This window comes from Phyllobates terribilis, unplaced genomic scaffold (genome assembly GCF_046119375.1).
Source record: "Phyllobates terribilis strain yellow unplaced genomic scaffold, ASM4611937v1 Scaffold_1__5_contigs__length_1240528914, whole genome shotgun sequence".
In the NCBI taxonomy this organism is placed as follows: domain Eukaryota; kingdom Metazoa; phylum Chordata; class Amphibia; order Anura; family Dendrobatidae; genus Phyllobates; species Phyllobates terribilis.
In genome coordinates this window covers 986160643-986185536 of record NW_027362761.1, presented here as the reverse complement: position 1 = coordinate 986185536, position 24894 = coordinate 986160643, and positions in this window count along the sequence as shown.

Genomic DNA, 24894 nt, shown 5'->3' with positions numbered 1-24894 from the left:
CCTGGCTGGAGTGGGGGGAGGGAACACTGAGGAAGGGGAACCCTGTAGTGCAGGAGCAGGGAGGAAGCAGTTCCTGGGTGCATTGAGAAGGGAGTATAAAAGGTGGGCACCATCTTAGTTCAGTGCAGAGAAGTCTGAGCAGAAGTGGCAGGGAGCAGGGGCTCTGCATGAGCTCTGCTCCGGAGGCGGGCCTAGTAACAGAGGCCCAGGCCTGGAAGAGGGAGAAGGAAGGAAGAGGAGCGGAGAAGGCTCCAGGAACGAGGAATGAAGGGATCCCAGGGGTGCGGACGGGCGAGTCGCCACCGCACGCCCGAATCCACCTGCGTGGAGGGGTCAGGCCAAAGGGGGAGACCGGTCCCCGAAACTAGTGGAGGCAGGAAACGACCCTCAGCTAGAAACCGGAGGCTGTGACATTTTATGTGGCGCAGCCCCTCCCTACACCCGCTAGGAAGGCACCACATAGGGTCAGGGAAATTGGCGCCAAGTTTACCAAGAGGAGGCCCGAGGCAGCCGGACAGAAGGGTTGGTAAGAAAGGCCAGACAAAGGACACACAAAGGGGGTCCTGTGAAGCGCTCCAAAGTTATCTGGGAGTTGTCTGAGCCCCTCACCTGGTGAGCACAGTACGACGTGGGCAGCCGTTACCTGCAGACGTGGTCTGGATAATAAGAACTGTGAGTAAAGGCCCTGGACTGCATCACTAACTCCGTGTCGTTACTGCTGCTGCCCTGCACCATCACCTCCATCCTCCGCATACACTGCCCTGAGGCTATACTCCTCCCGTGGGGAGTTATGCTACGCTCTGCTGCACCCACAACACCAGCCTCAGCGGTCTGCCCTGCAGCGGCGGTTCACTCTGACCGCAATCCACGGGTGGCGTAGTCGGACATTTAAGCATCAAAACCACATAAATAGTTCCGCCACTGGTATGACCACCCTGAGCCACGGAACCGGGTCGCTGCCACGAAGACTACAACCACCAGCATCCACCAAAAAGGGTCCGGATCCGGGTGTCCCAAGGCCCAGGGGGTGCATCAGAACATTTTCATCACCTTTCACAATCACCAATGGGACAAGGCAGGGATGTCCTCTGTCCCCTCTCTTATACATCCTAGTGACGGAGCACCTGCTCTCATCAATTCGCCATAACCCCAATATTAGGTGGATTGAGGGGGGAGGCACCGAGTACAAGTGCTCTCTATTTGCTGATGATGTCCTAGTATATATCACTCAATCACATATATCCATCCATGCTGTTATGGCTGAAATAGATCACTTTGTTACATGGTCAAATTTTAAAATCAATGCAGCAAAGTCTGAGGCCCTCGATGTCTCCCACCCAAAATCCATATAGGATTTCATCCAGTCCAACTTTCCCTTTGCCTGGCCCTCACAGGGTATCAAATACTTCGGAATTCCTATTCATGGAGACCTCTCCCATCTATGTTATCTTAATTTTGGGCCCTTTATTGAACAACTCCATACAGACCACGGTTGGCAAGTTAGAACTGTAAGATTCACTACGTGAACCACTGGTGTTTTGTGGAAAAGCACATGTACACTGTGTTCCAAATTATTATGCAAAAAGTGTTTAGGAGTGATAAGGGAAGAATTTGTTTGTTTGTCAGTTAAACTCATTGATGGTGATGTGTGTCAGGGCTCTTTATATCACTGTAAGCAATTGCAGACACCTGTGCTAATTATTTTGTCAGGTGTGTCCAATGAAAGGCAAGACTACTTAAGAAGGCTGTCTCACATTATTAAGCAGCCTACATTTTCTGCCAAAATGGGAAAGAAAAAGGATGTGTCGGCTGCTGAGAAGCAACAAATTGTGGAGTGTTTAGGTCAAGGCATGACTACAATCAACATTGTGCGATGATCAGGATGAAGTGTCTTGGCAATCAAGAAGTATGTAGCTGATTCACAGTACACACGTGTGCGTGCTGATAAGGGCAAATTGAGGACTCTTTCCTACAGGCAATTACGTCAGGTTAAAAGAGCAGCGGCAAAAAAGCCTTGTCATAGCAGCAGACAAGTTTTTGAAGCTGCTGGTGCCTCCAACGTCCCCCGAACAACAAGATGCAGGGTCCTTCAGAGGTTTGCAGCTGTGCATACGCCATCCTGTCGACCTCCTCTATCCACTTCACACAAGCAGAAACGGCTCCAGTGGGCCAAACATTACATGAAGACTGATTTCAAAACTGTTTTGTTCACGGATGAGTGCCGTGCAGCGCTCGATGGTCCAGATGGATCTAGTGGAGGATGGCTGGTTGATGGACACCCCACGCAAACACGGCTACAGCGCCAACAAGTAGGAGGTGGAGTAATGTTTTGGGCTGGAATCATGGGGAGAGAGATGGTCGGCCCCTTTAGGATCCCTGAAGGCGCTAAAGATGAACTCCATAATGTATGTGGATTTTCTCAAACAGCACTTCCTGCCATGGTTCAAGATATTTCACAGCAAGATCATTTTTTTGCATGATAATGTACCATCTCATGCTGCACATAAAACATCTGCATCTCTGGCTGATATGGGCATAAAAGGGGACAAACTTATGGTGTGACCCCCATGCTCCCCTGACCTCTACCCCATTCAGAACCTCTGGAGCATCATCAAAAGGAGTGTCTATGATGGCGGGAGGTAGTTCACATCTAAGCAACAGCTCTGGGAGGGTATTCTGTCCTCATGCAAAACAATTGAAGCAGAAACCATCCAAAACCTGACAAATTCAATGGACGAGAGAGTTCAGAAGCTCCTTTCGAACAAGGGGTCCTATGTGAAAATGTAACATCACCTAGAATAAAGTTTTGAGTTGAAAACTGTTTGATTTCAGTTTCTAATAACCTGCTAATGCTTATAATTTCAAAAATGACCATTTTTTTGGTCTTTATTAAAATGAAAAGGTTGATCGAAAAGTTTGGGGGATCTAAGAGTGTGGCAACCCAGTAGTCATGATTACTTCGAATTCTGACAATATGAGGGTCATGTTGCAGGTAGTGCAGCAAGAAGGCACTTATGTGTCTTGCGCATCTCGGAGCCCCAAAATTATTTTCCGGGCTAGATGCAGCTAAAAATTATTATTAATTTTAAATCTGGTGGAGCTTAGTATAGATGGTCTAATAGGATCAGTGCTGCACACTGCTACAAAGCCCAAATTATTTTCCAGTCAAGATACAGATAAACATGATTAGTAATTTTAAATCTGGTGGAGCTTATTATAGATGGCCTAATAGAATCAGTGCTGCACACTGCTACAAAGCCCAAATAATTTTCAGCCAAGATACAGATAAACATGATTAGTAATTTGAAAGCTTAAAACGGTTGGTAGGGTGATTTTAACCAATCATCAAGCTTTTACTCTCCCCAGGATGACACAGGGGTAGAAAAGTCGTTTCGGATCCATGATTTGTTCATCTTTATGAACGTGAGTCTGTCTACATTATCAGTGGAGAGCCGCGTGCGCTTATCTGTCAGCACACCACCAGCAGCGCTGAACACACGTTCAGACAGAACGCTGGCTGCGGGGCATGACAAGATCTCCAAGGCGTAAGTGGCTAGCTCCGGCCATTTATCCAGATTGGAAGCCCAAAAAGAACAAGGGTCCAGTGACACAGTCATGGCTTCAATGTTTACTTGGAGACACTCCTGTACCATCGTCTCTAGGCGTTGACTATGTGTCAGACTTCTTGTCTCCTGTGGCCTTGCAAAGGATGGGCTTAAAAAAGTGGTGAAATGATTCCGCAAAATTGATGTTACCAGCAGATACTGTGGTTCTGTTACGGTTTGAGTGCTGAACACTTGACGGTCCCACGGTTGGCAAGTTGGAACTGTGAGATTCACTACGTGCACCACTGGTGTTTTGTGGAAAAGCACATGTAAGATTCTGCAACAGTCTCTGCTGATACTCCTGCATGCGTGCATCCCTTTCTATGGCAGGAATAATTTCTGCAAATTTACTATTGTACCGGGGATCTAACAGTCTGGCAACCCAGTAGTCAGGATTATTTCTAATTCTCACAATTCGAGGGTCATGTTGCAGGTAGTGCAGCAAGAAGGCACTCATGTGTGTTGCACATCCAGGAGCACCAAGTCCCTGTTGTGTTGGTGGCGAGGTAACAATCATGCTTCCTTCCTCTGTCCTCTCCCCCCAACCTCGCACAACAGAAATGTGATCAAGGTCTCCCTCATCTGATGAGTCTTCCATCAGTTCGTCCTCCACTTCTTCCTGGGCTTCTGCACCTTCCTCACTAGTTTGGCTGCTACCATGCGCCCTGGTAAAACCATCTCCCCCACCCTCACATGCCTGCCGCCTTGGTGCTGCCGACCGTCTGGACCTTGCAGATGTTAGCCCTTCCGCATACAACTCCTCCTCCTCTACTTCCTCCACCTCCTCTTGTGCCACCACCTGACTCCGAATTCTGTTTAACATGTGCTCCAGCATGTAAATCACCGGAATAGTCATGCTGATAATGGCATCGTCAGCACTAAACATCTTCGTCGCCATTTCAAAACTGTGCAGAAGGGTGCATAGGTCCCTGATCTGAGACCACTCCTCCAGCGTGATTTGCCCCATCTCTGGATCTCGTTGGCCCAGGCTATACGTCAGAACGTATTGCACCAGGGCTTGTCGGTGCAGCCACAGTCGCTGCAACATGTGCAGAGTTGAATTCCACCGGGTAGGCACATCGCATTTTAGCCGGTGAAGTGGCAGGCCCAACGACTTCTATAGAGATGTAAGTCGCTGAGCTGCGGGATGCGAACGGCGGAAGTGAGCACACAGCGACCGTGCCCTCTGCAGAAGGCCTTCTAGTCTGGGATAGTGGGCTAAAAATTGCTGGACAACCAGGTTCAACATGTGAGCCATACAAGGCACGTGTGTGACATTGCCCCCGCGAAGGGCCGCACCCAGGTTTGCAGCATTGTCGCACACGGCTTCCCTGGTTTCAGGTCCAGTGGAGACAACCATTCATGAAATTGGTTCTCCAGAGCTGACCACAACTCCTCAGCTGTGTGACTCACATTTTCCAGACATTTCAAAGTAAAAACCGCCTGATGACGTTGAGCCCTACTGCCAGCATAGTAAGGAGGTGTGCAGGATCCCTTTTGCGCAGTTAGAAAGCTTGTGGAATGACCAGACAGGCTTTGGGTGCAGGTGGAAGACCGAGAGGAGGTTGAGGAGGCAGAAGCAGTGGAGGAACTTTGACATAAAGAGGATTGACGCACAACTCGTGGGGACAGCAAGACTTGGACAGCAGCCCCTTGTCCTGCTGTCACCATAGTTACCCAGTGCCCAGTCAGCGACATGTAACGCCCCTGTCCATGCCTACTCGTTCAAGTGTCTGTGGTGAAATGCACACTGTCACACACAGAGTTTCTCAAAGAAGCGGTGATGTTGTGTGCGACATGCAGGTGGAGCACAGGCACACCTTTCTTTGAGAAGTAGTGCCGACTGGGCATCTGGTACTGGGGCACTGCGACGGACATAAGGTCTCGAAAATCCTCTGTGTCCACCAGGTGGAAAGGCAGCATTTCTGTAGCCAAGAGCTTGCAGATGGTGAAATTCAACCTCTTAGCTTTCTCATGGCTAGGAGGAAATGTTCTTTTACTTGTCCACATCTGAGGGACCGAGGGGTAACTATTGTGCTTAGACGGGGTTGATAAGGGTGTCCCCGGCAAACTGCTGGTCTGTGAGGAAGATGCAGGCGGACACGTTAGGTTGCCTTGATCCAAAGGTGGTGCTATCGATGTCGGACAGCGCTCAACACCAGCTGGTGTTACCACCTCCAAAGAAAATGATGACCTGCCAATCACGCTGGCTGTAGCGGGTAAAGAGGTGGCAGGTCTGCGCCCCAAAACAGGTGTGACTGCAGTCCCCCCAGTCACAGAGGATGAAGAGGCCACGGATGCACAAGATATGGCAGACGGTGGTTGGCCCGGCCGGCTATGCCGCATTGTAGCACACTGAGCTTCCCACTGCAACTTATGCTTCATGTCCATGTGCCGGTTCATGCATGAAGTACTAAAACTATGTATTTTTTGGCCTCTACTTAGCTTTTGCTGACAAATGTTACAGATAACACGAGTTGGGTCATCTTTATCGATCTGAAAAAATGCCCAGGCTATGCAAGGCTTAGCACCCATGCGACCTGAAGAGCCACCATGACTTGTGGTGAGAGGCAGAGTTGTGTTTGAGGATGCAGTTGTTGACGTGCTTCCAGTACTATGTCTCTGTCCAGGAAGGCGCAACCTGACCTCGTCGTCACTAGCATCTTCCTCCACCTCCTCTGCTGACCTCATCTCTTGGCTGACTGTGGGTTGACAGTAAGTGGGATCTCCAACCTCATCATCATCACCCTGTGCGTTATCACACCCGTCGTCCTCAGAGCCAACCTGTTCCTGCCCTGACAAAAAACTAAAGTTGTCGCTCCAATCAGGTATTTGAGTCTCATCATCGTCTTCCTCATTGTCTCCACCAACAGGAGTTACAGTTTGGGAATGAGGGTCTACATTATGGTCAGAACCTTCTGCGTCTGGTCCTGGATCTGACTCATAAAGATTCTGGGCATCAGTGCAGATCATTTCCTTGTCTGGATTCACAGAAGCGCTGGAGTCGACCTCTGATTCCCAGGCTATAGTATGAGTAAACAGCTCTGCAGACTCAACCATCTGTTCTACCTCATACTCAGACGGGCAGCTGGAGATTTGGGAGCTGTGAGGAAGCAAGTGCGAATGGGGTGACACCTTTGAGGACTGGAGTATTTGTGATGTTGAAGTTGATGTGGAGGAGAGCCCACTTAAAGGAGCACTTGATATCCGTTGAAGCACCTGCTGTTTTTGTGCCTCATCTGGAATTTGTAGCGATTGGCGTGGCCGTAAGAAAGGGATCTTATCACATTGTCCGCTAAAAGAAGTAGACATTTTAGTTTGGCTGGAAGATGGTCTTTCTTTTGCAGATGTTACTGTTGCTTTAATACCTACCCCACGGACACAACCTTTTTTCCCCTTCCCAACACGCCTATTCCCCTTTCCACCAGCAGCAGGCCTTTTTCCACTCATTTTGGTGGTTAACTGATTCACAACTCTGGAGTTGTTTGCACAAAAAACAATGGATGGGAACCGAGCAGAACTGAGTGGCCAAACTGTGGTATTAGGCCAAAACTATTGGCTGGGTTAGATGCAGAAAAAAATTATATTCAATTTGCAACCTGATGGAGGTCAGTATAGATGGACTAATAGAACAAGTCCCACACACAGCTAGAAGCCCAAATATTTTTTCAGAGGTAGATGCAGAAAAAAATTGTATTCAGTTTGCAACCTGATGGAGGTCAGTATAGATGGACTAATAGAGAAAGTCCCACACACTGCTAGAAGGCCAAATATTTTTTCAGAGCTAGATGCAGACAAAAAAATTATTTTTAATTTGCAACCTGATGGAGGTCAGTATAGATGGACTAATAGAGAAAGTCCCACACACTGCTAGAAGGCCAAATATTTTTTCAGAGCTAGATGAGGATATAAATTATTTTAAATTTGGAACCTGATGGAGGTCAGTATAGATGGACTAATAGAGAAAGTCCCACACACTGCTAGAAGGCCAAATATTTGTTCAGAGTTAGATGCAGAAAAAAATTATATTCAGTTTGCAACCTGATGGAGGTCAGTATAGATGGACTAATAGAACAAGTCCCACACACAGCTAGAAGCCCAAATATTTTTTCAGAGGTAGATGCAGAAAAAAATTATATTCAGTTTGCAACCTGATGGAGGTCTGTATAGATGGATTAATAGAACAAGTCCCACACACAGCTAGAAGCCCAATATTTTTTCAGAGGTAGATGCAGAAAAAAAATATATTCAGTTTGCAACCTGATGGAGGTCAGTATAGATGGACTAATAGAGAAAGTCCCACACACTGCTAGAAGGCCAAATATTTTTTCAGAGCTAGATACAGACAAAAAATTATTTTGAATTGGCATCCTGATGGAGGTCAGTATAGATGGACTAATAGAGAAAGTCCCACACACTGCTAGAAGGCCAAATATTTTTTCAGAGCTAGATGCAGACAAAAAATTATTTTGAATTTGCAGCGTGATGGAGGTCAGTATAGATGGACTAATAGAACAAGTCCCACACACTGCTAGAAGGCCAAATATTTTTTCAGAGCTAGATGCAGAAAAAAATTATATTCAGTTTGCAACCTGATGGAGGTCAGTATAGATGGACTAATAGAGAAAGTCCCACACACTGCTAGAAGGCCAAATATTTTCTCAGAGCTAGATGCAGACAAAAAATTATTTTGAATTTGCAACCTGATGGAGGTCAGTATAGATGGACTAATAGAGAAAGTCCCACACACTGCTAGAAGGCCAAATATTTTTTCAGAGCTAGATGCAGACAAAAAATTATTTTTAATTTGCAACCTGATGGAGGTCAGTATAGATGGACTAATAGAGAAAGTCCCACACTCTGCTAGAAGGCAAAATATTTTTTCAGAGCTAGATGCAGATATAAATTATTTTTAATTTGCAACCTGATGGAGGTCAGTATAGATGGACTAATAGAGAAAGTCCCACACACTGCTAGAAGGCCAAATATTTGTTCAGAGCTAGATGCAGAAAAAAATTATATTCAGTTTGCAACCTGATGGAGGTCAGTATAGATGGACTAATAGAACAAGTCCCACACACAGCTAGAAGCACAAATATTTTTTCAGAGGTAGATGCAGAAAAAAATTATATTCAGTTTGCAACCTGATGGAGGTCTGTATAGATGGATTAATAGAACAAGTCCCACACACAGCTAGAAGCCCAATATTTTTTCAGAGGTAGATGCAGAAAAAAAATATATTCAGTTTGCAACCTGATGGAGGTCAGTATAGATGGACTAATAGAGAAAGTCCCACACACTGCTAGAAGGCCAAATATTTTTTCAGAGCTAGATGCAGACAAAAAATTATTTTTAATTTGCAACCTGATGGAGGTCAGTATAGATGGACTAATAGAGAAAGTCCCACACACTGCTAGAAGGCCAAATATTTTTTCAGAGCTAGATGCAGATACAAAATTATTTTTAATTTGCAACCTGATGGAGGTCAGTATAGATGTACTAATAGAGAAAGTCCCACACACTGCTAGAAGGCCAAATATTTTTTCAGAGCTAGATGCAGAAAAAAATTATATTCAGTTTGCAACCTGATGGAGGTCAGTATAGATGGACTAATAGAACAAGTCCCACACACAGCTAGAAGCCCAAATATTTTTTCAGAGGTAGATGCAGAAAAAAATTATATTCAGTTTGCAACCTGATGGAGGTCTGTATAGATGGATTAATAGAACAAGTCCCACACACAGCTAGAAGCCCAATATTTTTTCAGAGGTAGATGCAGAAAAAAAATATATTCAGTTTGCAACCTGATGGAGGTCAGTATAGATGGACTAATAGAGAAAGTCCCACACACTGCTAGAAGGCCAAATATTTTTTCAGAGCTAGATGCAGACAAAAAATTATTTTGAATTGGCATCCTGATGGAGGTCAGTATAGATGGACTAATAGAGAAAGTCCCACACACTGCTAGAAGGCCAAATATTTTTTCAGAGCTAGATGCAGATAAAAATTATATTCAGTTTGCAACCTGATGGAGGTCAGTATAGATGGACTAATAGAACAAGTCCGACACACAGCTAGAAGCCCAAATATTTTTTCAGAGGTAGATGCAGATAAAAATTATTTTTAATTTGCAACCTGATAGAGGTCAGTATAGATGGACTATTAGAGAAAGTCCCACACACTGCTAGAAGGCCAAATATTTTTTCAGAGCTAGATGCAGACAAAAAATAATTTTGAATTTGCAGCGTGATGGAGGTCAGTATAGATGGACTAATAGAACAAGTCCCACACACTGCTAGAAGGCCAAATATTTTTTCAGAGCTAGATGCAGAAAAAAATTATATTCAGTTTGCAACCTGATGGAGGTCAGTATAGATGGACTAATAGAACAAGTCCCACACACTGCTAGAAGCCCAAATATTTTTTCAGAGCTAGATGCAGAAAAAAATTATATTCAATTTGCAACCTGATGGAGGTCAGTATAGATGGACTAATAGAATGATGCTATGCCCAAAAAATTTTACTTCACTAGGTGCAGTAAAAAAATTGGTATTCTATACACAGGTGGTATATCTTGCAACACAGATAGGCTACTCCACTGACTAACACACTCTGCAATAGGCCAAAATGGATTAGCTTTGCTAGATTCAGCCAAATGCTGTGAAAAAAACTTGCACAGCACTGGCACAGACCTGCCTGGCAAAAACTGATAGGAACTGATGTAACCTAGTCCTGAAAAGGACTGCAATTACAATTAGTCTTTACTCCCACAATCTATCTATTTAAGAGCACAGACCTGCCTGATAAAAGTCGTAGGAAATGCTGTAACCTAGTCCTTAAAAGGACTGCAATCACAACTATTCCCTACTCACAAGCTATCTGTAGATTTGTGCGACAATTGGCTTGAAATTAACAAGGTATAGCGCACACAACAACAGCGGTGCCGTCTAACACGCAGCTGCAGCAGTGAGAAAATGGTGGCGACGGGGAAAATGGCTTGGTCTTATAGGGCAAGGACATGTGACATACACTGCCAATGACACATGCCCTTGCTTGTGTGAAAAAAAGCACTTCGCTCCGTGTGTGCGCTGCTGATAGGCTGACAGATTGCGCCTCCCCACTGTAAATGCGGGAAAGAGAAAAAAAATGGAGATCTTCAGTATTCCTGCAGAGATCCATCCCCTGCCCCTCCCCCCACCCCGCTGTACACTCAAACTGCGTATTAACATTAATTTTCATCATTACTGAGAAAAAATCCAGTTATGATTTTGGTGCACGAACAGTTATCGAACATAACCTCGAACAGCCGAATTTTTCTCAAATCGTTCGTGTTCGCCGAACGGCTCGAACACCGCCCAAAACAGCTCGAATTTGAGATTGGCGAACAGTTCGAGTCGAACAACGCTCATCTCTACTCTGCAGTTCATCTAGAGTGATCATGGGCCTTTTGGCTGCATCTCTGATCAGTCTGCTCCTTGTTTGAGAGGAAAGTTTAGAGGGACGGCCGGATCTTGGTAGATTTTTAGTGGTCTGATACTCCGTCAATTTCAATATGATCGCTTGCACAGTGCTCCATGAGATGTTTAAAACTTGGGAAATCTTTTTGTATCCAAATATGGCTTTAAACTTTGCCCGACAGTATCTCGGACCAGCCTGGTGTGTTCCTTGGTCTTCATGATGCTCTCTGCACTTGAAACAGAACCCTGAGACTATCACAGAGCAGGTGCATTTATACGGAGACTTGATTACACAAAGGTGGATTCTATTTATCATTACCAGTCATTTAGGACAACATTGGATCATTTAGAGATCCTCACTGAACTTCTGGAGTGAGTTTGCTGCTCTGAAAGTAAAGGGGCAGAATAATATTAATCGCCCCACTTTTCAGTTTTTATTTTTTTTAAAAAGTTTAAAATATCCAATAAATTTCGTTCCACTTCACAATTGTGTCCCACTTGCTGTTGATTCTTCCCAAAAAATTAGAATTTTATATCTTTATGTTTGAAGCCAGAAATGTGGCAAAAGGAAGAAAAGTTCAAGGGGGCCAAATACTTTCACAATGCACTGTATAAGTTTTAAGAAAATACTGCCATTTCTGGCCTCCGGTAAAAATTTGTTTCAGTGTATCAGTGAAGCTACTGACACCAGTTTGCTGTTCAAAATATTTACCTACAGGCCAGCTATTTAAAACTGTGGTTTGTCCGTCACACAGATAACATATAAGTTTACTCCAAATTCAGCCATTTATAATGAATGTGGAAGATATTGCCCTCCATTTAAAATGGGCAAGGCACGTGGCAAGTGAAGGGGAAATGGACGTGATGGTGATGGTGCATGCAGAGGCCGAGGCCGTTGGCAAGCTGAAATTGTGCCACAACAAACACCCACATCTTCTCGCTCGACCTTCCTGTCCCAATTAATAGGGGACCGCAGAACACCACTATTGAACACAGAGCAGTGTGAAAATTTTATTGGTTGAATAGCAGATAATGCTTCCAGTCACTTAGCCACCACCACCACCCTGTCTTCCACATGGTCAAGTCTCAGTAGCCGTGAGTCTGGACCGCATATTCCTCACCTTGAAGCACCTTCCTCCCAACATGCCGAGTGACCAGAGACAACTGATCCCAAACTTTGACACTCCAAAGAGCTGTTCACTTTTCCATTTATAGATTCGGGACTCTCGCCCGGTCCACTTGAAGGGGGCAAAGAGGAGATCGCAAGTAGCGATGCCCAAATATTTGAGCAGCCACGGTCACACGAAAGCGACGGTGGGAAAGTGTCACAAGAGGTGGATGATGATGAGACACAATTGCCAGTAAGTCAGGAGGAGGACCAGGGTGCGGAAGTGGAAGACGAGGTGGTGGATGATATAGTAACTGACCCAATCTTGCAGGAGGACATGCAGAGCGAGGACAGCAGCACACAGGGGGAGGGAGGCAGAGCACCCCAGCAGGCAGAAAGAAGCAGTGTAGTGGCCACAGACAGAAGGCAGGCAACCATTTCCCGTAAAACCAACATGAAGGAAATTGCCAGTACAATTGTTAGGTCTTCCCGATTCTGGTTGTTTTTTAAAGACTCTGTCGATAACCCTAAAAAGGCCATTTGCACCACCTGCCAGGTCAGCATCAGCAGGGGTGGCAAAACTAGCAGCCTGACCACCACCAGCATGATCAGGCACATGGCAGCAAAGCACCCGACTTTGTGGGCAGAACTTCAGGGTCCAGGAACAGTGTCTGCGGGTGGCACCACTGCTTCTTCCGCTGTTGTGCATGCAAGCCAATCCCCTGTCCATAGTGTATGCAAAGATGCCGCCTGCCCTGCACCTGTCATTGCACACTCTCAAGTAGCAGCATCAGGAAGCAAGTCCTTGTCCCAACGCAGCGTTCAGTTGTCCATACCCTAGTCCTTGGAACGCAAGTGCAAATACGCAGCCAAAGCCCCACAGGCCACACTACTAAATTCCCAAATTTCATGACTGCTTGCGCTCGAAATGTTGACCTTTATGCTCGTGGAGACTGAAGCATTGCGCAACTTGATGGAGACGGCCATCCCTCGGTACTCGGTCCCCAGCCGTCACTATTTCTCCTGGTGTGCCGTCCCCGCATTGCACAAGCACGTGTTCCAAAACATTAGCCATGCTCTCAAAAACGCAGTTACAGGGAAAGTCCACCTAATCAAGGACATGTGGACAAGTGCATGTGGGCAGGGACGGTACATCTCACTGTCGGCACACTGAGTTAACATAGTGGAAGCTGGGACCCAGTTGGAACTTGGGACGGAACACATCCTCCCGATGCCAAGGATTGCGGGCTCTAGGTCAATCAGGGTTGCCCCCACTGTCTACAGCTCCTGCACTTCATCCTCCTCAGCCTCCTCCTCCTTTTCAGCCTCCATCTTCGAAATGACTACATCAGTCACAAGCTGGAAGCACTGAAACACTGCCTCGGCAATAGGCTGTGCTGAAGCTAATATGACAAACCGCACAATGCTGAAGAGTTGTGGAGTGCTCTGAAAGAGCAGGCAGATCTGTGGCTAATACCGCTGAACCTACAGCCAGGCATGATCGTGTGTGACAATGGCCGGAACCTGATGGCGGCTCTGAGGCGAGGCGAGCTTCCACACGGACTATGTCTGGCCCATGTGCTTAACCTTGTGGATCAGCAGTTTCTCAAATCCTCCCTGGAGCTGCTGGATCTGCTTGTTAAAGTATGCCGCCTGTGTGCACATTTTAGAAAGTCACCTACAGCTTCCACCGCCCTTGCCGTGTTTCAGCAGCGTTTGTAGCTTCCGGCTCACAAACTGGTGTGTGATGTCCCCACATGTTGGAACTCTACACTGCAGATGTTGTGAAGGATTTATAAGCAGAAGAGGGCAGTTGTTGAGTACCAGCATCAACAAGACCGTCGGTATTCAGTTCAGACTCGACACACAAGACTTCAGGAGTGGACATGGATGTCAGACATATGTACCATCCTGCAAAACTTTAAGGACTCCACCAAGATGGTGAGCGGCGATGACGCCATAATTAGCATCACCATCCTGCTTCTCTGTCTTCTGAACCGCTTTCTGCTCAAAATTAAAGAGGATGCATTGCAGGCAGAGCCCGATGAGATGGAGCAAGGAACCATACAGGGTGATTACATCCAGACTCATCTCATCCCAACATGGATTGGGTGACAATGAGGAAGAGGAGGAGGAAGAACAGGAGCTAGATTCATGTGCTATAGACGGTACTACCTGCACAACTGTCATACCGTCTGTTCAGCGTGGATGGCCAGAGAGGAGGAGGAGAGCATGGTTAGCCATCCTCTTGGTGAGGACACGGAAGTCTTGCCTGTTAGCAGTCTGGACAGAATTGCTGAGTTTTTGTTATGCTGCCTTTCGAATGACCCTCGCGTTCTTAAAATTTTGGGTGAGAGTCATTTCTGGTTGGTGACAATTCTAGACCCACACTACAAGGAGAACTTTATATCTCTTACTTCTGAGGCGGACAGGTCTACTAAAATGGGGCAGTACCGGAAGGCTCTAGTTGCGGAGCTATTAAAAAATTCCCATCTGAAAACACTGGCGGCAGAGGTCACAGTTTGTTGGACAACCAAGGACTACAGGCGAGATAGACACAACTCCAATCCAGCAGAGGCAGGTGAACACTGCCAAAGTTCTGGGAGAATTTTCTCAGCTCCCCCCATCGCACAGGCCCTGAGGCGCCGTACACTCTCACAAGGAGTGCAAAGTTTGGGAAGTTGCTGAGGGAGTAGCTTGCTGACCGTACCAAGATCCTGCATGATTACTTTGTGCCTTATAATTAATGGGTATCCAAGCTGGATACGTGGAAAGAACTGGCTCTCTACGCCTTAGAGGTCCTGGCCTGCCTGCCGCAAGCGTTTTATCAGAGCGGGTTTTTAGTGCCGCTGGTGGAATTAGAAGTGATAAGCACATCCGCCTGTCAACTGAAAATGCTGACAGGCTGACTCTTATAAAAATGAACAAGGGCTGGATTGGGCCACACTTCTCAACACCACCGAATGTTAGCAGCGTAACATAAACTCAAATCCAGTGTCATTACTCGGGAGTAGTGTTGAGCCACCCCCGTAGTGTTCGGGTTCGGTTCGGTTCGTCGAACACCGGGATGTTCGAGGAACTGTTCGTCGAACTGTTCGTCGAACACCTTAGAACACCGTCGAACACCGTTAAAACCAATGGCAGGCAAACAAAAACACATAGAAACACATAGAAAACACCTGCAAAGGTGTCCAAAAGCTGACAAACTGCTCAGAAGACACTCTCTTTAAAAAAGCCGGCCGGCAAATTCAGCAGCGGCATACACCGGTACCCGACAATTTAGACAAGAAGGAATAGAGCATCACACATAGATTAGATAGATAGAAACATGTCAGTCACACATATAAGAAGCACAGTGACAGTGTTGGTTACTGCACTTGTCATTTAGTGTAAAGGATTTATTAAAAAAAATATTAGTGTTTTCATGCACCGTTTCTTTAAAAAAGCCGGCCGGCAATTCAGCATCTGTACCCGACAATTTATAACAGACAGAATAGAGCTTCACACATAGATTAGATAGATAGAAACATGTCAGTCACATATATAATAAGTACAGTGATAGTGTTGCTTACTGTACTTGTCATTTAGTGTAAAGGATTTATTTAAAAAAATAATAGTGTTTTCATGCACTGTCTCTTTAAAAAAGCCGGCCGGCAATTCAGCAGCGGTACCCGACAATTTAGAACAGAAAGATAGAGCATCACACATAGATTAGATAGATAGAAACATGTCAGTCACATATATATGAAGTACAGTGATAGTGTTGGTTACTGTACTTGTCATTTAGTATTAAAATAAAGGATTTATTATTAAAAAAATTGGCATGGGGTTCCCCTTAATTTTAGGCTCTAGCGGAGGTTAAGCAGACGGCTGGGGCAGATGTTTGAAGCCTGGGAAGGGGGTAATACCCACGGAGCTTCCCAGGCTACTAATATCAGCCCCCAGCTGAATACATAGCCTTTACTAGCTATTAAAATGGGGGACCCCCAAAAAAAAATGACGTGGGGTCCCCTCTAATTTAATAGCTAGCAAAGGCTAGGCAGACAGCTGGGGGCTGATATTAATAGCCCAGGAAGGGAGCCATGAATATTGGCCCCCTCCCAGGCTAGAAACACCAGCCGTCAGCCGCCCCAGAAATGGCGCATTCATAGGATGCGCCAATTCTGGCACTTAGCCTCGCTCTTCCACGCTGCCCTGGTGCGGTGGCAGGGGGTAATAGGGTTGGGGTTGATGTCAGCTTATAATGCCAGCTGACATCAAGCCCAGGTTAGTAATGGAGAGGCGTCTATAAGACACCCCCATTACTAACCCCATAGTCAAAGTTAAAAAAAACACAAACACCCAGAATAAAGTCCTTTAATTGAAATAAAGACACAATCCTTTATTGTTCTAAATTAAACCATACTTACCATCACGCCCATTCCAGCTGAAGCCAACGATCTCCTGCAATAAAAGAAAAATAATAAAGCAACCTCATCCTTACCTTTCCATGGTTCCCACGACAACTTCAGCTCTGCTACATCGAGATGACAGGCTGGACCGCAGCAGAACGCTGGCATCCAGCCTGTCATCCCGCAGACACTGAGAAGCGCAGGCTTGCTTGCGCTGCTCAGCGTCTCTCTGTGACGACATCCAGATGAGCCGAGTTCATGTCCAATGAACTCGGCTTACCTCATGCACGTCACTGACAGCGTGGGAAAATTCTCACGCTGAAGCGCTGATTGCAGGAGAATTTTCCCACGCTGTCAGTGACGTGCAGGAGGTGAGCTGAGTTCATTGGACATGAGCTCACCTCATGCACATCACTGACAGCGTGGGAGAATTCTCCTGCACTCAGCACTTCAGCGTGAGAATTTTCCCACGCTGTCAGTGACGTGCATGAGGTGAGCCGAGTTCATTGGACATGACCTCGGCTCATCTGGATGCCGTCACAGCGAGACAGTGAGGAGCGCAAGCAAGCCTGCGCTTCTCAGTGTCTGCGGGATGACAGAATGGATGGCAGCGTTCTGCTGCGGTCCAGCCAGTCATCTCGATGTAGCAGAGCTGAAGCTGTCGTGGGAACCATGGAAAGGTAAGGATGAGGTTGGTTTATTATTTTTCTTTTATTGCAGGAGATCGTTGGCTTTAGCTGGAATGGGTGTGATGGTAAGTATGGTTTAATTTAGAACAATAAAGAATTGTGTCTTTATTTCAATTAAAGGACTTTATTCTGGGTGTTGTGTTTTTTTTAAATACTTTACTAGAAATTCATGGCGGTCATGTCTAATACTGGCGTGACCCCATGAATTTTGGGCTTCGGGCCAGCTGATAATACCAAGCTGGCCCTAACCCCTTTATTACCCAGTGAGCCACCGCACCAGGGCCCTGGATGAGTTGGGTACAGCGCCAGAAGATGGCGCTTCTATGAACGCGCCATTTTCCGGGGTGGCTGCGGACTGCAATTTGTAGCGGGGGGGGGTCCAGAAAGCTTGGGCCTCCCTGCGCTGCAGATTCCAGCCCCCAGCTGCCTAGTTGTACCTGGCTGGACACAAAAATAGGGTGAAGCCCCACGTACTTTTTTTTTAATTATTTCATGAAATTCATGAAATAATTAAGAAAAAAAGGCCTTCCCTATATTGTTGTGTCCGGCCAGGTACAAATAGGCAGCTGGTGGTTGGGGGCAGCCCGTTCCTGCCTGCTGTACCTGGCTGGACACAAATATAGTGCGAAGCCCCACTTCAATTTTTTTTTATTATTTCATGAAATTCATGAAATAATTAAGAAAAAAAGGGCTTCCCTATATTGTTGTGTCCGGCCAGGTACAAATAGGCAGCTGGTGGATGGGGACAGCCCGTTCCTGCCTGCTGTACCTGGCTGGACACAAATATAGTGCGAAGCCCCACTTCAATTTTTTTTAATTATTTCATGAAATTCATGAAATAATTAAGAAAAAAAGGGCTTCCCTATATTGTTGTGTCCGGCCAGGTACAAATAGGCAGCTGGTGGATGGGGGCAGCCCGTTCCTGCCTGCTGTACCTGGCTGGACACAAATATAGTGCGAAGCCCCACTTCAATTTTTTTAAATTATTTCAGGAAATTCATGAAATAATTTAAAAAAAATTGACGTGTGGCTTCGCACTATATTTGTGTCCAGCCAGGTACAGCAGGCAGGAACGGGCTGCCCCCAACCACCAGCTGCCTATTTGTACCTGGCCGGACACAACAATATAGGGAAGCCCTTTTTTTCTTAATTATTTCATGAAATAATTTAAAGAAAATTGACGTGGGGCTTCGCCCTGTTTTTGTGTTCAGCCAGGTACAACTAGGCAGCTGGGGGCTGGAATCCGCAGCGCAGGGAGGCCCAAGCTTTCTGGGCCACCCCCGCTGCAAATTGCAGTCCGCAGCCACCCTGGAAAATGGCGCGTTCATAGAAGCGCCATCTTCTGGCGCTGTACCCAACTCATCCAGGGCCCTGATGCGGTGGCTCACTGGGTAATAAAGGGGTTAGGGCCAGCTTGGCATTATCAGCTGGCCCTAAGCCCGAAATTCATGGGGTCACGCCAATATTAGACATGACCACCATGAATTTCTAGTAAAGTATTTAAAAAAAACACAACACCCAGAAAAAAGTCCTTTAATTGAAATAAACACACAATTCTTTATTGTTCTAAATTAAACCATACTTACCATCACACCCATTCCAGCTGAAGCCAACGATCTCCTGCAATAAAAGAAAAATAATAAACCAACCTCATCCTTACCTTTCCATGGTTCCCACGACAGCTTCAGCTCTGCTACATCGAGATGACTGGCTGGACCGCAGCAGAACGCTGCCATCCAGTCTGTCATCCCGCAGACACTGAGAAGCGCAGGCTTGCTTGCGCTCCTCACTGTCTCGCTGTGACGGCATCCAGATGAGCCGAGGTCATGTCCAATGAACTCGGCTCACCTCATGCACGTCACTGACAGCGTGGGAAAATTCTCCTGCACTCAGCGCTTCAGCGTGGGAGAATTCTCACACTGAAGCGCTGAGTGCAGGAGAATTCTCCCACGCTGTCAGTGACGTGCAGGAGGTGAGCTGAGTTCATTGGACATGAGCTCACCTTATGCACGTCACTGACAGCGTGGGAGAATTCTCCTGCACTCACCGCTTCAGCGTGAGAATTTTCCCACGCTGTCAGTGACGTGCATGAGGTGAGCCGAGTTCATTGGACATGAACTCGGCTCATCTGGATGTCGTCACAGAGAGACGCTGAGCAGCGCAAGCAAGCCTGCGCTTCTCAGTGTCTGCGGGATGAGAGGCTGGATGGCAGCGTTCTGCTGCGGTCCAGCCTGTCATCTCGATGTAGCAGAGCTGAAGCTGTCGTGGGAACCATGGAAAGGTAAGGATGAGGTTGCTTTATTATTTTTCTTTTATTGCAGGAGATCGTTGGCTTCAGCTGGAATGGGCGTGACGGTAAGTATGGTTTAATTTAGAACAATAAAGGATTGTGTCTTTATTTCAATTAAAGGACTTTATTCTGGGTGTTTGTGTTTTTTTTAACTTTGACTATGGGGTTAGTAATGGGGGTGTCTTATAGACGCCTCTCCATTACTAACCTGGGCTTGATGTCAGCTGGCATTATAAGCTGACATCAACCCCAACCCTATTACCCCCTGCCACCGCACCAGGGCAGCGTGGAAGAGCGAGGCTAAGTGCCAGAATTGGCGCATCCTATGAATGCGCCATTTCTGGGGCGGCTGACGGCTGGTGTTTCTAGCCTGGGAGGGGGCCAATATTCATGGCTCCCTTCCTGGGCTATTAATATCAGCCCCCAGCTGTCTGCCTAGCCTTTGCTAGCTATTAAATTAGGGGGGACCCCACGTCATTTTTTTGGGGGGGTCCCCCATTTTAATAGCTAGTAAAGGCTATGTATTCAGCTGGGGGCTGATATTAGTAGCCTGGGAAGCTCCGTGGGTATTACCCCCTTCCCAGGCTTCAAACATCTGCCCCAGCCGTCTGCTTAACCTCCGCTAGAGACTAAAATTAAGGGGAACCCCACGCCAATTTTTTTAATAATAAATCCTTTATTTTAATACTAAATGACAAGTACAGCAACCAACACTATCACTGTACTTCATATATATGTGACTGACATGTTTCTATCTATCTAATCTATGTGTGAAGCTCTATTCTGTCTGTTATAAATTGTCGGGTACAGATGCTGAATTGCCGGCCGGCTTTTTTAAAGAGACGGTGCATGAAAACACTATTATTTTTTTTGATAAATCCTTTACGCTAAATGACAAGTACAGTAAGCAACACTGTCACTGTACTTCGTATATATGTGGCTGACATGTTTCTATCTATCTAATCTATGTATGATGCTCTATTCTGTCTGTTATAAATTGTCGGGTACCGCTGCTGAATTGCCGGCCGGCTTTTTTAAAGAGACGGTGCATGAAAACACTATTATTTTTTTTGATAAATCCTTTACGCTAAATGACAAGTACAGTAAGCAACACTGTCACTGTACTTCGTATATATGTGGCTGACATGTTTATATCTATCTAATCTATGTGTGAAGCTCTATTCTTTCGGTTCTAAATTGTCGGGTACAGGTGTATGCCGCTGCTGAATTGCCGGCTTTTCATGTTTCACTGTTGGCACTGTTCCCATCGATTTATGCAATCACTGTAATGCCACAACCACCATGGCTGTGGCATTACAGTGAGTGGCAGACAATCCCTGCATGATTGGTGCTCTAAATAGCGCCAGACATGCAGGACACGCTTTTGGTGCACGAACAGTTATCGAACATAACCTCGAACAGCCGAATTTTTTGCAAATCGTTCGGGTTCGTCGAACAACTCGAACACCGCCCAAAACAGCTCGAATTTGAGATTGGCGAACAGTTCTAGTCGAACACCGCTCATCTCTACTCGGGAGGTGTATTCCCATGCACCTTTTCACACCCACACATGGGTATACGCTTCATGATTTTGGCTATTTGCTCTTGTCCTCCTTCTTCTCCTCATTTACATCCTCCACCACCATATCACCAGTTGACCATGGTCCGTGATGCAGCACCCACATAATTTTTTTAAAGGGTGTTTATGATGCCCCTAAAAAATTTTTTTCATTCAGTACGTTCATGTATACCCCTCATGGATAAATGTTTGTTAGCCCATAGACTTAGTTCATTGGCATTACAAGTATAGCAGACCCACTCCTTTCTAATGGGAACATTTTTTTATGAGGCCCTCCTCCACGTCTCTTCCAAGGGAGTGCTTCCATTTGCATTCACTGCATAGGCCAACACTATAAGAGACCCACTTACTAATAATTGGAACATTGTTTTCAGGAAGCCTTCTGACCTCCACTCTCTTCCAAGGGGCATTGGAGTGCCTCCAAATATTTGGCAACCCTTGCATTCACTGCTTAGGCCAACACTATGGGAGACCCACTTCCTAATAATGGGAAAAAATTTTCATGAGGCCTTCTACGTCTCTTCCAAGAGACATTGGAGTGAATCCCAATTTTTGGCAACCCTTGCATTCACTGCATAGGCTAACACAATGGGAAACCCTCTTCCTAATAATGGGAACATTGTTTTCAGAAGGCCCACTGACCTCCACGTCTCTTCAAAGGGGCATTGAAGTGCCTCCAAATTTTTGGCAACCCTTGCATTCACTGCATAGGCAAACACTATGGGAGACCACTTCCTAATAATGGGACCATTGCTTTCATGAGGCCCTCTGACCTCCACGTCTCTTCCAAGGGGCATTGGAGTGCCTCCAAATATTCGTCAACCCTTGCATTCACTGCATAGGCAAACTGTATGGGAGACTCACTTCCTAATAATGGGAACATTGTTTTCAGGAGGCCCTCCTCTTCGTCTCTTCAAAGGGGTATTGCTGTGCGTCCAAATTTTCAAAGGGGTATTGTTGTGCGTCAGAATTTTGGGCAGCCCTGCCACTCACTGCATACGCAATAAAAGTATAGGAGACCCACTCTTTAGTAATGGGAACAACAAAGCATAGCCGGTTAATGGCTCTCTAACAATAGTGAGGCCCAACCGCTGGCCCTTTAAGAATAGTAAAGGCCACCTGATGGCCCTTTAAAAATAGGCTTAGTGACTTTCAGAGTCCCTCCTTCATAAACAGGATGTGTCTGATCATGTCTCACACACCAGATGGCCAGATATGGTTGTAAAATGTTAAAATGACATCTCCCTGTGAATGCATTTGTCACTGTCGAAAGCAATGCAAAAGTGCAAAAACGCTACGTGTGAACATGGCCCAAGGTGTGGAGGAGTATTTTTGTTTTTGGTTATTTATTTTGCCTTCTATACAAGTCATTACCCTAGAAATGATTTTCTTTAACATATTTCCCAGGAAAATCCATTTTGGTTTCATTTTTGCATGTTTTATTGTGAGTCCCTAAAAGTGGCGTAATACCTCTGACAACGTTGTTGACAGCAGTGACCTGGAAGTCAGAAATGCTTCCAGTGGTCTTCCCCATGCTGTTCGCATGCCATTTGAGCATTGTTCCCATCAATTTGGGCATCGATTTGCCTGAAAAATGCTCGAGTTTCCCATAGACTTACATTGGGCTCGTTGCTCGGGTCAAGCACCCGAGTATTCCAATGTGCTCGACCCGAGCAGCGAGAACCCGAGCATTTTAGTGCTCTCCCATCACTAGCACTTAGTTTTTACTATTTTGATCAAAAAAGCATTAAAGTCAACCCTCCACAACAAAGTGTACCCATTGGGATGGTCATAATCTTTTTATAGTACTAAAACCTTACCATGTGTCTAACGGCAAATGTGAATAAAGGCAAAGCAGGGCATGGCCCAGACTGAGACACCCATCCATGGGAAGCTATACAAATTAAATAATTGATCAAGAAAGGGGGGCCACAACCCCTGTTTGTGCAAAGTACAAGAGATTACAGTAAAACCAAATAAATAAGCCAAACTATAAGCTGTTATACTTGCAAAGTGTAAAAATAGGTTCACACTGTAGCCATTTCACAGACAAAACTCAAGGAAAAAAAAAGGAGCATATACCCTACAGCAAGTAAATAAGTAAATAGTATAGTACATGTAAATAACTTAGGATACTTAGTTAACACTATCTTGATCAAAAAAGCATCAAAACCATCCCATCACAACAAGGTGTACCCATCGGTACAGTCCTAACATGTCTTTAATATTAAAACTATAATACTATAGACAGGTTAGGACCATACCGATGTGTAGACCTTGTCGTGATGGGATGGCTTTTATGCTTTTAACTAAGTAACCTACGTTACTTACATATACTATGCTATATACTTAATTACTTTGGATTTTGTCTGTGAAATGGCCACAATGTGAAAGTGCTTTTACTCTTTGCTTGGATACCAGCATAAAGTCAGGCAAGGGATGGCAACTGTGTACTCACTATTACTTAACATGAGATTAAATCTAATTGACTAGTTATGAACATAACCACAGCTCGATTTCATTTTGTTATTTCTAGTTTCTCCCTTAAAATAATTTCAGTTTATTTCTCAGTGGATGTGTAAAGATAATGGTTGACATTAAATGTGGGAAAATGTTTGGAAAGTATCCTCTTGGTATGATTTTATTTTACATTGCAAACGGGCATTTTAAAAATGGCATTTTAAAGAAGTGTGTGGAGATATATATATATATATATATATATATATATATATATATATATATACAGTACAGACCAAAAGTTTTGACACACCTTCTCATTTAAAGATTTTTCAGTATTTTCATGAATATGAAAATTGTACATTCACACTGAAGGCATCAAAACTATGAATTAACACATGTGGAATTATATACTTAACAAAAAAGTGTGAACCAACTGAAAATATGTCTTATATTCTAGGTTCTTCAAAGTAGCCACCTTTTGCTTTGATGACTGCTTTGCAAACTCTTGGCATTCTCTTGATGAGCTTCAAGAGGTAGTCACCGGAAATGGTTTTCACTTCACAGGTGTGCCCTTTCAGGTTTAATAAGTGGGATTTCTTGCATTATAAATGGGGTTGGGACCATCAGTTGTGTTGTGCAGAAGTCTGGTGGATACACAGCTGATAGTCCTACTGAATAGACTGTTCGAATTTGTATTATGGCAAGAAAAAAGCAGCTAAGTAAAGAAAAACGAGTGGCTATCATTACTTTAAGAAATGAAGGTCAGTCAGTCTGAAAAATTGGGCAAACTTTGAAAGTGTCCCCAAGTGCAGTTGCAAAAACCATCAAGCGCTACAAAGAAACTGGCTCACAAGAGGACTGCCCCAGGAAAGGAAGACCAAGAGTCACCTCTGCTTCTGAGGATAAGTTTATCCGAGTCACCAGCCTCAGAAATCGCAGGTTAACAGCAGCTCAGATTAGAGACCAGGTCAATGCCATACAGAGTTCTAGTAGCAGACACATCTCTACAACAACTATTAAGAGGAGACTTTGTGCAGCAGGCCTTCATGGTAAAATAGCTGCTAGGAAACCACTGCTAAGGACAGGCAACAAGCAGAAGAGACTTGTTTGGGCTAAAGAACACAAGGAATGGATATTAGACCAGTGGAAATCTGTGCTTTGGTCTGATGAGTCCAAATTTGAGATCTTTGGCTTCAACCACCGTGTCTTTGTGCGACGCAGAAAAGGTGAACGGATGGACTCTACATGCCTGGTTCCCACCGCGAAGCATGAAGGAGGAGGTGTGGGGGTGCTTTGCTGGTGACACTGTTGGGGA